This window comes from Felis catus, chromosome C1 (assembly GCF_018350175.1).
Source record: "Felis catus isolate Fca126 chromosome C1, F.catus_Fca126_mat1.0, whole genome shotgun sequence".
Lineage (NCBI taxonomy): Eukaryota > Metazoa > Chordata > Mammalia > Carnivora > Felidae > Felis > Felis catus.
In genome coordinates, this window is record NC_058375.1 from 50,244,520 (window position 1) to 50,256,904 (window position 12,385).

At 37.0% G+C, this 12,385-nt stretch overlaps 1 protein-coding gene across 9 annotated transcripts in view; it reads left to right on the top strand.

Annotated features, from left to right (window-relative positions):
* Positions 1-12,385, top strand: part of NFIA (nuclear factor I A) — a 376,336-nt gene that overhangs the window by 282,651 nt on the left and 81,300 nt on the right. The window lies entirely within an intron of this gene.

The window sequence follows — 12,385 nt, forward strand, 5'->3', positions numbered from 1 at the left end:
CACAACAAGTCCTAAAATGGAGAGGGTTCTCTCCAGCGCTGAATCACAAAGTGTGTCTCTCAAATAGGAGACTTCAGGAATCAAAAAGTCACTTTATTTCATAGCATCATTTAACCTTGATGAACAATTAAACTGCCATAGAAACACTAAATCTTTTGAAATACAGTTAATTGGCTTGTGTCTTCAGAGAAAAGTATTACTGACCTCCCTTTATTAACAATTGAAAACCCCTCTGAAACTTCTGGATTTAAAATACTGGGTTACTCTGGTTCTTGGTTCTCTGGTCTGTTTAGAGTGAGAACTCTGTGTTGTGATCCGGTTCCTTCAGCCCACTGTGGAGAGCGGGCTTTACAGACAGCTGTGAATGTGTGGTAGTCATTCACATACTACTGCAGCTCTTCCGGGTTTTAATGTGTTCCGAACATCTCATTGCCCTTCATTTTGAAGAAACATTGCTGTCTTTAGCGATTGTATGTAATGAGATGTACTTAAAATTTTCATTTGCATCGCTGGAAATGCACTCAGACCATTAGGAAGTCAAGGAATGACAACCCAATATCCATTTCTAATCTGAAGTGTCCTCTGTAATACCAGATTACTCCGCCTTGTTGGGTATCCCAACCCAGAAATCACTTCGCTGTGATCAGCTTCCAAGATTAATGAATTCTAGTATACCAAGATTACTTACGACTCAATGCCAGTCGGGATTTGCCATCTGCCTTTCAGCCATTTCATGAACCCAACTGAAGAGAGGGTTTATCAAAATGGCTGTGCAACGTCTCCTGTGTTTTAACACTCTTTAGGGACTGATATACGCAGCTCTTCGTGTTCTTATGTCAAAATACATATGTAAGGATTAAAAGTAGTATGGGTTGCATAAGAGTGCTTTTCAGGGCCAGTTATTCTTTGATATTTATCACTTCATAGTGGTGACACCTGCTTCTAATTTTAAGCGTTCTCTTTTTCAGTGGGTGATTTTTTTTTTTCTTTTCAGAAAAGAAATCTTATCCTCAAAAGACTTAACTGGTAATTTTTCTCCTTTTGATGTGCTTGATATTTTTATGAGTTTGTCCATCAACATTGAAGCCTTAACATGCCTTTAGGTTAAAAAAAAAAATCTTTATAATACATAATCATTATATTGGGTTACATAAATTTATGTCCTGGCCACACATTTGGAGACTTTTCCAGAGATATAGTTTGTTTGAAATGTCATTATCTGCCACTTGGACTAGTTGACAGTTGTCTTAAATTGACAAAGCCATAGAAACAAACTCTGCCTTGTGGGAGCAGTTCAGCAACTTACATTCGGTACACAGATTTGGTTGTTGTTTTTTACGTGCAGGGACACAGTTGCTGACAACTGTCATTTGAGATTGGAAAGTGGAAGGGAAAAAAAGAAAGGACCCTCATTTTGTCTCTTTAGACACATATGGAAATAGTCCTTTGGTTTGACGATAGCCAGCCCACTTGTAGAGCCCAACATGGTTTGCTTTTCAGTTTTTATCTTGTGTAAAGACCTGTTCCTAATAGATGCTGGGTAAAGTTAATTACACGAGTAGAAAAAGCTGCAAAAGATGGTATGTTGCTAGAAGCCCTTTCTGATTGGCCTGTGGAGAGTTGTCTGTATAAAATTGGATCCTTGTGTTGGGATCCAAAAAAAAAAAAAAAAAAAAGGCGTGAATATGAAGGAGAAGCGCTAAATCATGACTCCAGAGAGAATGTCGGCCACGAGCAGTTTTTAGTTTCAGTGAAAACCAAACTTTAGGATTTGGACAAATAAGACAAGGAGAAAAGAGCGTGAATCATTAACTTCCATATAAAAGCATTATGGTGATCACCAAACTTAAATAAGGTTCTCTACAAAGGCTGTGACTGAATGGAACGAACTCCTTGACTTAATTGATATGAAAAACTGTGCCAAGTATTTACCCTTAGTGTCAGCTAAGTAATTTTTAATAAAATATTTCCAAGATATGAAGACAGTTAAGAAAACAGCACGGTTTTTAATAATTGCACTCCTAAGTAAACGGATCTATCATTACGTTGTCACAAAGAATGACAGTGAGCAGAAACATCCTGCTAATCCCTCTCAGATAAGTATTCAGTGTAATTAGACAGACGCTGTCTCTTGTGTTGAGTGTAGCATTAATCAGGAGAAGTGCAACTTTACACAGAAAAATTTTTTTTTCCTGAGATGTCATTGTTAAAAAAAAAAGAGACTACTTTGTCAGATATTTTGGAAAATGATTTATGTAGTTGTGTATAGTTATTTCCCTTTTTAATTTTAATTTTTTTGTTTTAATGGTGTTTAATCAGAGCGTGGTCCTTTTGCATCCACAAAGCTGCATTTGAGATTCGTGGTTCATTTTGTTTTGCATAATGAGCATAACTTGCAGTGTTTTTAAGCTTTGAAATGACCTTGTGGCTCATCTGTCTAAAATGAAGGCATAACTCTTGGAAAGAGAGGTTTTCCTTATAAAGAAAGGGCCAGGAGTTTTCTGCATTAAATAAGAGCTCAAAAGAGAATCTCTTTCTGTGAAAAATTCCATGTTAAAATGATGAAATGTGTTGCCCCCTTCCAGCATCCACAGGCATTGCCTTTAAAAAAAGGAAAAAAAAAAGTTTCCTTTTGCTGTGTAGCGTCCTGCTTGAACTATGAACTACTGCATAGTTATAAAGTCCTATCAGTTCAGCTCCTTACACAGCTCTGTCTTCCCAGTTTCTCAACAACTCAAACGCCTTTGATGGCAAAGAATAGGGTTATTGAAGGATGGTGGGCAGATTTCACTAAGTAACAGGTGGAGGTCAAAGTAGTTTATTTGCGGGGATGAACACAGTACAGAGATGAAAAATCAAATGCTTTGCCATAATAAGGTTTAGCAGGAAAATGCTGACTACACTAAGCTTAGATTCTAGCTGACAGAACCTTTTCTAGTGTTCATTACTTGATTTCACACTTCAAGCAATTTGAAGAGGCCTAAAATTATATTTCTTTTTTCCTCTATGAAATGTTCCAGTCAGTTTCAAATTTTACCTTAAGTAAAGTGATGGGTGTTCTGCTCGCATCCAAGGAACGCAGGGATGAATAGATCCCCGGTGCAGGCTTATCCCAAACATGGAACATCACAGACGACATCTCTAAAATTAAATTTTACCAGTACGACCCTTAAACTCCAAGCTTTTGATCATGTTCTGACTGACAAAATCAGTGAGCATATTTTAATAAACACTTAACTTCACATCACCAAAACTGGTATTCTAGATAGAGAAAACTACCTATAAAGATGTTCACCAAGCTTGAGCACTGGTTTATCCCCAGCCTGTTGGCAATGGGGAGGAGAGGGCTACTGATCCTTCGTACCCCCCCCCCCACCACCACAATATGTAATTCTGTATTTGTATAGTACCTATGTTTTACTTTTGTAACTTACAAAAGGGCTAAACATGCTGAAAAAATATAAAAGTAAGATTTACCTGTTATACAACAATAGGACCAAAAAAGTGAAAAATTATTTGGTGGCATGTAAACCAGGGCTGTCTAATAGAACTTTCTGCAGTGATGCAAATGTTCTACATCTGCACTGTCCAGTACTGTAACAACTAGTCAAATATGGCTTTTGAGCACTTGAAATGTTGCTGTGCTGAGCAACTGAATTTTTAAATTCATTTCAGTTTAATTAATTTAAATTTAAGTAGCCACATGTGGCTAGTAGCTACCATATTGGATAGGGCAGATATGAACCAAACATATGTATGATTGAGTTTTTTACTTTTCAGCTGGGTATCTAGGCAGGATGAATAAAACATTATGCTATGCTATACTATATTTATTTTTCATGCAAAGGAAATTACTTGGTTTTCTCAGTAATTTCTTGTTTATTCTCAGTCCTCTGTGAATATGTGTGATTGCTGTGTTGAGCCAAAATCAATCCTTCCCTAAACACATGGAGGATGAGATAGAGGCAAGAGAGAATGGATAGGGAATCTCCAACTTGTAAATATTAGGAGCATGAAGTACAGTTTTTTAAACTTCAGTCCTGACACTGGGGTGTCTGTACTTATCCTGAAAGGAGAGGAAATCCCCTAAAAAATCAGGGAACTTTATTGTTGGCCCAGGAACCAGATCTTTACATGACATTTTCCTTGTGTCTATTCTTTACTCTCTCGGGTTGTAAATTTTCACTCACAAATGAACATTTGGAATACATTAGAGAACTCATCATTTCTTTTCTCCTGAATAATCCATATAATTTTTACTCCATTCTCCCATTTTAAAAAATTGAAGAAATCACTTGTATGCAAGCCTTTTAAATTACCTGAACTTCTTTATGATGTGGTAATTCTTTGGGGGGTCCTTTCTGCTCATCTGAAATGGTTGCGTATAGAGTAAGAAGGATGAACCTCAGAAGCTGTATTAACTCCCATTTTATTCTCCCCATCATAAAAATGATTTTAAAACGTTTCTATTCACTGAAAAAGGGTAAAAGTCAAAATAGTCTGAATGTTTTACCTTTTTTATTGTTGAGTGTGTTAATCATAATAAATTACATTGGAATGAACCATAATGGATTTTATCATTAAGACACAAATCTAAGACGAGTGCAGGATCTTGAACTACTCCCCGTAGCACACAGCATGTGTTTCTACCCAGAGGAACAGAATGGCCCTTTAACTGTGGGATTAATCTGTGCAATTACAGCCTTTATTTAGCATCACGGTTGACGATCATCTCATCACAAGGTACAGATGAGATGGTCCTAGAAAGGTCCTGTTCTTGCCTGTGTAGCAGCTGCTTACGGAGTGCTGTGCTCTCTCCAGCTGGAAGAGGTGAAGCCAAGCATAAATTTGCTGGTGGTGGATGACTTGTAAAATATGGTACGGGTACTATTCAACTTTCATCCTGAGCCTGAGAAATGACACTGATGCCTTCAGTCCGACAGACGTGACTGGGGTACCCATTGCCCACACTTCCACCAGGAGGTGCAGGGGAATCTGAATGGCCGGCGGTGAAGAAAACAGCCACAGTAGCAGTTAGCATGCCATTTAGGCTGTAGAACAATATGTAAGTATCCTTAATGAGCTCTGTTTTAAACGAGCTCGTGATTAGTCTGAATTAGGAAGATAGATAAATGATCAGAACTTATTTCAGGAGGAGGCGCCTTGGTGGAGCAGGGCACCGGAAGCAGAAAGAGCTCTCTCCTGCTGGGTTCAGATCCCGGCTTGGAGTAGTGACTGTGGCTTTTCGCCTTCTTCGGGACTTCCTTCCCTCAGCTGTCCTCTTTCTGAGTCTTTGCTTTCTGTCTGTCTCCTGGACTGTTCCTACTGGTAGGCAAGCATGCTTCACTGCCTCCCATCTTCAAGAAGCTCTGCCTTGCTTCCCTGCATCTCCTTAGAGATAATACTCTAGTTTCTGCTTCCCTCCAAAGATTGATTTCACAAAGAGTTGACTATGCCCATTTCCCCTGCTTCATCATTCCTGATTTTGTAAACCATTCTAACCTGTGTTCCGTGGGCCTTACTCCCCTGGAGCTCATTTATTCTCATTACACGTGATCTCTCAATAGCATTTGATTGACTCCATCGTAACCTTCTCCTTGAAATGGTTTCCATAAAACTTTGCTTTCCTAGGAGTTAAATGACTCTGCTAAGTTGCCTATTTTGATCCTGACTTTAGTAGTTTAGGGGCCTCCCTTGTTGTCAAGACTTACTGAATTCTAGACAATTGTGTGTGTTAGACTCTACCTCTGGTTTAGGTAGTATTTACTGCATTATAACAGAGAAGGTTTGGAAGGTATCAGTCTCAAAAAAAGAATTTTGGTCTTTCTTATGTTTGTAAGAGGCTTTATAAAGGAAGCAACTTGTTGAATAGGCAAGAGACCTATTGTAAATATTAAATGTATGTATTTACTCTTTTACAACTTAACATCTTTGGATCATTATGTTCTTCTAAGACTGTGATATTTATTTCTTGGAGATTCTATTTTAGAATTACTGATAATAAGGGCATGTGTGTCGCTCACTCGGTTAAGCTTCTGACTTTGGCTCAGGTCATGATCTCCCAGTTCATGAGTTGGAGCCCTGTGTCGGGCTCTGTGCTGATAGCTCAGAGCCTAGAGCATGTTTCGGATTCTGTGCTTCCCTCTCTCTCTCTGTCCCTCCCTACTCACACTCTCTCTCTTTCAAAAATATATAAACATTAAAATTTTTTTAATTAAAAAAATTTTTTAAAGAATTACTGGTAATAAATGCAGTATGTTTAATAAAATCCTAACTAATCCCTACTAATGCCAAGAAAAACCTTTGGTATAGAAGATACAATGATTCTTAGTATATTTCAGATTCTTTTTTATTTTTTGCATGTTCTTTTGTAGCTGATACAACCTTCCTTTGAGTTTTTTCTTTGCATAACCAAATTAGAAACTTCAACTATAAAAATACTTTATTGACTTAAATAGGACACTGTTTTTATAATATACAAGGGAAACTATATGAGGGTAGTGTGATGTATTACAAAACATACAAGTTTCAGAACAAGAGAGACCTGACTCTGAAATACCACTTAATAGCTGTATGATCTTGAACAAGTTGCTTGACATCTCTTGGTGTCTAGTTTCTGCATTATTAAGTTATAAGTAGGCAGGATATTAATACCTAAAATGGAAGCATGAAATACATGATTACATGATACATTAATACATGAAAATACAAGCATTTGAGATGTTTGTAAATACATGGTACATAGTAGGTACTCCATAATTTGTAGATTTTACTATTTATCTGTTTTGGGGAAATGATAAATATAAGAGGTTTGATGACCATCTCCTTAGCTGCCTCCCAGCCCTCTTGAGGCCACTAGATGGATGAGGCTTCCAGTAGTCTTTAGGTCTGGTATAGTAATTGCTCTGCTAAAGCAGTAGTAAAGATAGGTCATTGGGAATTAGATGAAGGCAATGATCTGGAGAATATAGAAAGTCAAACGTGAACAGCCAAACTTGCAACATTTTGTAGTCCTCTCTAACCTGCTTAAATATTGGATTTTAAAACAAAAGTGCAGAGTCTACTTGTTTCCAGCATTCTTCCCAAACAGATTGCGACTATAAATGAACATTACTGAAAATTTTCTGTTCTTGACTTTGATAGTTTGAAGAAAGAAATACATGCCAGTTAAATCTTCTCTGACAACTTGAATTACAGCACCCCCAACTCCTACAACAGATGAGATAAGGTCCTGCTGTCCTGAGCAGCATTACCAGGGATAATTTTCACAGGACAATGAATTTTTGATAAGTCCTCCAACAAATCCAGAATGTTGTTCCATTGTTTCTGGAATAGTTCTAGTCTATTGTGTGATCTCTCCCTTCTCCCCCTGCTTCCCATTAGTATTGTACCTACATTGATGCCTAAAAATCCCCTTCAAGAAGCTTCCTTAAGCAAATAACAGCATTATGCTTCCTTCTCATTCCTGTAGGACTTGCTTCATAATTTTCCCTATAAAGTTCTTGGTGAAAGTGTTTAGTAAATCTCATAATTTGGGAGAGAGAGGGAGTTGAAATTAATTATGTGTTTTTTTCCCCTGTGTCTTATTTTTACTTTTTGTAACATCAAGTTGTAGAAAAACTCACCAAAAAAAAACCACACTTGATTTTTTATAAGAGACCCCAAGAATTATTTCTGAGTTGATTTTCATGTCATTTGATCTGATTTTGTTATTAGTATGTTTTTTTAAGAATCAGAGGGAAATAGAAATTTTCCAAAGTGTTTATGCCTTTGGAAATAACCACTCATTTGCCTCTTTGCTACATGCAGAGATGTCTTAACTGTTTTCTCTGGGTGAGTGTAGACTAGTGGAAAACCACACTACCTAGGATGCATTTGCTAAAAATCATGGAAGCTTCTGGAATTCTAGAGAGTAATTAGTGCATAGTCAGCATCTTTAATGCACACATTTCTAGCATGGACCATAGTCTCATATTTGAATATCATCTTAGTTTGCTATTGCTGTATAACAAATTACCACAAATACAGTTTAAAAAAAACACATTTATTACCTGACAGCTTCCATGGGTCAAGAGTCTGGGCACGGCTTAGGTTGTCCCTCATCTCAGGGTGTCACATGGCTGCAATCAACATTTCATCCAGACTACATTCCTTTCTGGAGATCTGAGTTATCTTGCAAACTATCATGATTATTGGGAGAATTTAGTTCCTTACAGCTTTACGACTAAGATTCCACCTTTCTTAGAGCTGGCTATCAGCCAGGGGCCTTGCTTAGCATCTAGAGGTCCCTGCAGTTCCTTGCCATGTGGCCCCCTCACAGGCTCTTTCCCCTGGTGGCAGCTTACTTCTTCAAAGCCAGCAGGAGAACCTCTCTGACCTCTATTCTAGTCCCTCTGTTACAGGGTTTACCTGATTAGGTCAGGCCCACCCAGAATAATAATCCTTTACTTAATTCAAAGTCACCTGATTAGGGACCATAATTACATCTGCAAAAGTCCCTTTACCTTTGCAATACAACAACCTGATCACAAGAATAGCATCCATCATATTCACAGGTACTGCCCACATTCAACTGGAGATTACATTAGTATGTACCCCAGGGGCCAAGAGCCATGGGGCCATCTTAGAATTCTGACCACCACAAATATTAGTGATGACTGTAATGGAATCTTTGCAGGTACTGTTTTTGGCCTGTACTTTCAAAGTTTTCTTGTTGGGCTTCTCACTGCCTTCAAGGATCAGAGTCACTGAATGACTAGAATTTCATGTTTGCCTGTGTCCTCTGGACACTGAAATGACTCAGGTAGCTTAGGAAAATGGCAAAGTGAGAGAAATCTGGAAAGTCTGATGAATAGTGAACCAATGACAAGCCAAAATGCTTCTTGAAATCCATCTTCTATTTTCTTTACCACCATTGGGGTTTTTATGGCAATCCATAGGAGAAAATGTTCCATTTAAACACACCATTCTGCTCAATTTCTGCTTCTTGTTCTATAAACTTCTTTATTTTACATATTGAAAAGAACTTTGAAATAATATTTTGTTTGTTCCAGGAAAGGGCAATATTATTTTATAATCCTTTTTAAAAAATCTGAGAGTGAGGGAGGCAAACCATAAGAGACTCTTAAATACTGAAAACAAACTGAGAGTTGATGGGGGGTGAGGGACAGGGGAAAGTGAATGATGGACATTGAGGAGGGCACTTGTTGGGATGAGCACTGGGTGTTGTATGGAAACCAATTTGACAATAAATTATATTTAATATGAAACAAAACAAATCTGATACTTCTTTTTTTTAGATTTTTTAAATTATTTTTAAAAATTTATTATTTTTTTAAAATTTGCATCCAAATTAGTTAGCATATAGTGCAACAATGATTTCAGGATTAGATTCCTTAGTGCCCCTTACCCATTTAGCCCATCCCCCCTCCCACCCCCCCTCCAGTAACCCTCAGTTTGTTCTCCATATTTATGAGTCTCTTCTGTTTTATCCCCCTCCCTGTTTTTGTATTATGTTTGTTTCCCTTCCCTTATGTTCATCTGTTTTGTCTCTTAAAGTCCTCATATGAGTAAAGTCATACGATATTTGTCTTTCTCTGACTAATTTCACTTAGCATCATACCCTCCAGTTCCATCCACGTAGTTGCAAATGGCAAGATTTCATTGTTTTTGATTGCTGTGTAATACTCCATTGTGTATATGTGTGTGTGTGTGTGTGTGTGTGTGTGTGTGTGTGTGTGTGTGTATATATATATATATATATCACATCTTCTTTATCCATTCATCCATCAATGGACATTTGGGCTCTTTCCATACTTTGGCTATTGTTGATAGTGCTGCTATAAACATGGGGGTGCATGTGCCCCTTTGAAACAGCACACCTGTATCCCTTGGATAAATGCCTAGTAGTGCAATTGCTAAGTCATAGGGTAGTTCTAATTTTAGTGTTTTGAGGAACCTCCATACTTTTTTCCAGAGTGGCCGCACCAGCTTGCATTCTGAAAAAAATCTGATACTTCTAAAAAATACATTGAAATTAAAGTTTTGATTTATTAAGAAAAAGCCAGTCAGTCATTAATCCTTACAGTAATTGCATAACAATTGTGCATAGCTAATTGGTAAAAGAAATTCTAACAAGAAGCTTATTTTTAATCTATGGGACAGAAACTAAACTTGATTTCGAAAATATAAGTCAGGATTAATGTTCTCTCACTTTTAACATAAAGTAGTTTACTACCATTTTGAAATTTTATCCTGTCAATTGAGTATACGAAGCAAATTAACCAAAACATACATTATGCATATGGAGAAAATATTAAAGTATATAATAAGGAAATGTGCTCGATACAAGTCTTTAAAAATTGAAAACACAAAGTAATTTTGAGATTCATGACAGCCTTAGGGATCATATTACTTGACTGCGATAAATTTAGAAGATTATACATAGTTCGGCTTCTTCTTGCGTGCAGACAGTATTTCTTTTCTCTTTAACTCTTTCAAAAAAGATTCCAATTTTGCTGTTTTTGAGTCCATTTACCAACTTAATCATTCTTTATGCTTGTTATTCTCTAAATTTTACCTATATTCATTCCCCTTTTTAAAAGACTAAATGTACATGGTGGATTTAAGTCAATATTTCTGCAGTATTTAGAATGGCATGGGATGGGACACGTGAACTTTTCAAAGAAATGATAACTTTTCCTTGAGTCCAACCATTTGCTTTCTTATGTAAGGTTAGTTCAGATACTGCATTTCATCAGTGATTCCATTGTCTGAAAAAAATCCTGCCGTCTTAAAAGTTTTGACATTTTCATTTTCTCTTCTCTTTCTGTTTCGTGACACATAATTCAGGCATTTGACTGATTTTAAATCAGTGGACTGGTTGACAGCCTAAAAATGTGTTTTGCACAGGAGAGGCTTAAATGAATTGAGAAGTTTGTTGACATTTGGGTAACTTTGTATTTCTTCCCTTTAATTTTTTAATTTGAAATCTCCTTTCTAATGTAATTATGTGATTATACCTTAGGCTAGGTTACTTGGCATGAATGTTGATCCAAAACCTGAACCCATCATAATGATGTTAAGATATTGGTATGGTGTGATTTTGGTTACTGATTCAAAGAGCAAAGAAACATAGCTAAAGTTGCTTCGTGACCCACTTTTTCATTCAAATCACATAGATACTGATCTGGAATGGATGGGATCTAGATTGGTGGTGTGAAGCTCTAGATTGGTGAACTTGTTTCACACACAAGTTGGTGTGAAATCACACACCACTTCATACTGTCTTTACATTGCACCACACAAATATGCTCACCAACTTGCAATTTCTTTCTTTCTTGGGGTCACACTCCCTAGTTTTACTAGGCCCCCACACATCAATGAGTAAAGCCACAGATAAAGCTGCAACCGTTACAAGTAGTGTAAATATCTTTTCAGGCCACTTGCTGTGTCCTAGACCCTCTGTTGAATATCCTGAAAACGGAAGGGGCAAAACAGACATGGTCTCCATCCTTATAGAATCTGTAGTCACACTCGGAACTTGTGTGGTAGAACCTTATTAAGGAAATCTGTGATCGGAAATAACAAGGACACATTTATATACAGGCCGAACTAAGTTTTGGAACAGATCTATACCTACAAAGTGCTTGGCACAGTGCATTGTAGTCAGTAACTACTCAATAACAGGTACATGCTAATATCATTATTACTTTTATATCCTATTTTTCCAGCTCACCCAATAATTCTCTGGTCATAGAATACAACACATATAGACATACGTAAGTAAAGGAGATCTGATTCTTTTGACGCGAGTACAGACCAGTTTTGAGCTGCAAATTTAAGAGAGCCCAAATTTGTCCTGTGATGTGGAGACGAGAAGTCATTTCCTTTATTTTTATATCCAAGTTTTCATTGTTTTAATTGGCACCCTACCAAACTGATAGATGCCTCCAGTTGTGTATGTCAGCATGGTTGCCGAGAACATTACAAACTCAGTAATTACAAGAGACTATTTTCCCATTATTTTCTTCCCGAAGCATTTTCTATGCTGGAAATGTTATGAAAACCTCAGAAACTATAGTAAAACTACTATTTTTAAAAGCAAGTTTTTATTGTATTTTCTTAACATAAAAGTGTAATATACGTTCATCACAGAAAAAACAAGTAAGCAAAAAGAGGCAATGAAAATCACCCAGATACAACACACAGAGAGAACTACTGTTAGAGTTTATGTGTATTTCCTTCCAGCTCTTTCTCTGTACATAGAAATATATTTTTAAATGGCATCATAGCACAACATCCTATTTTATTGCTTTCCATGTCTTTATTCCATGTCATTAATTATCTTTCCATGTCATTCTTTTACAGTATTATTTCCTTGGGT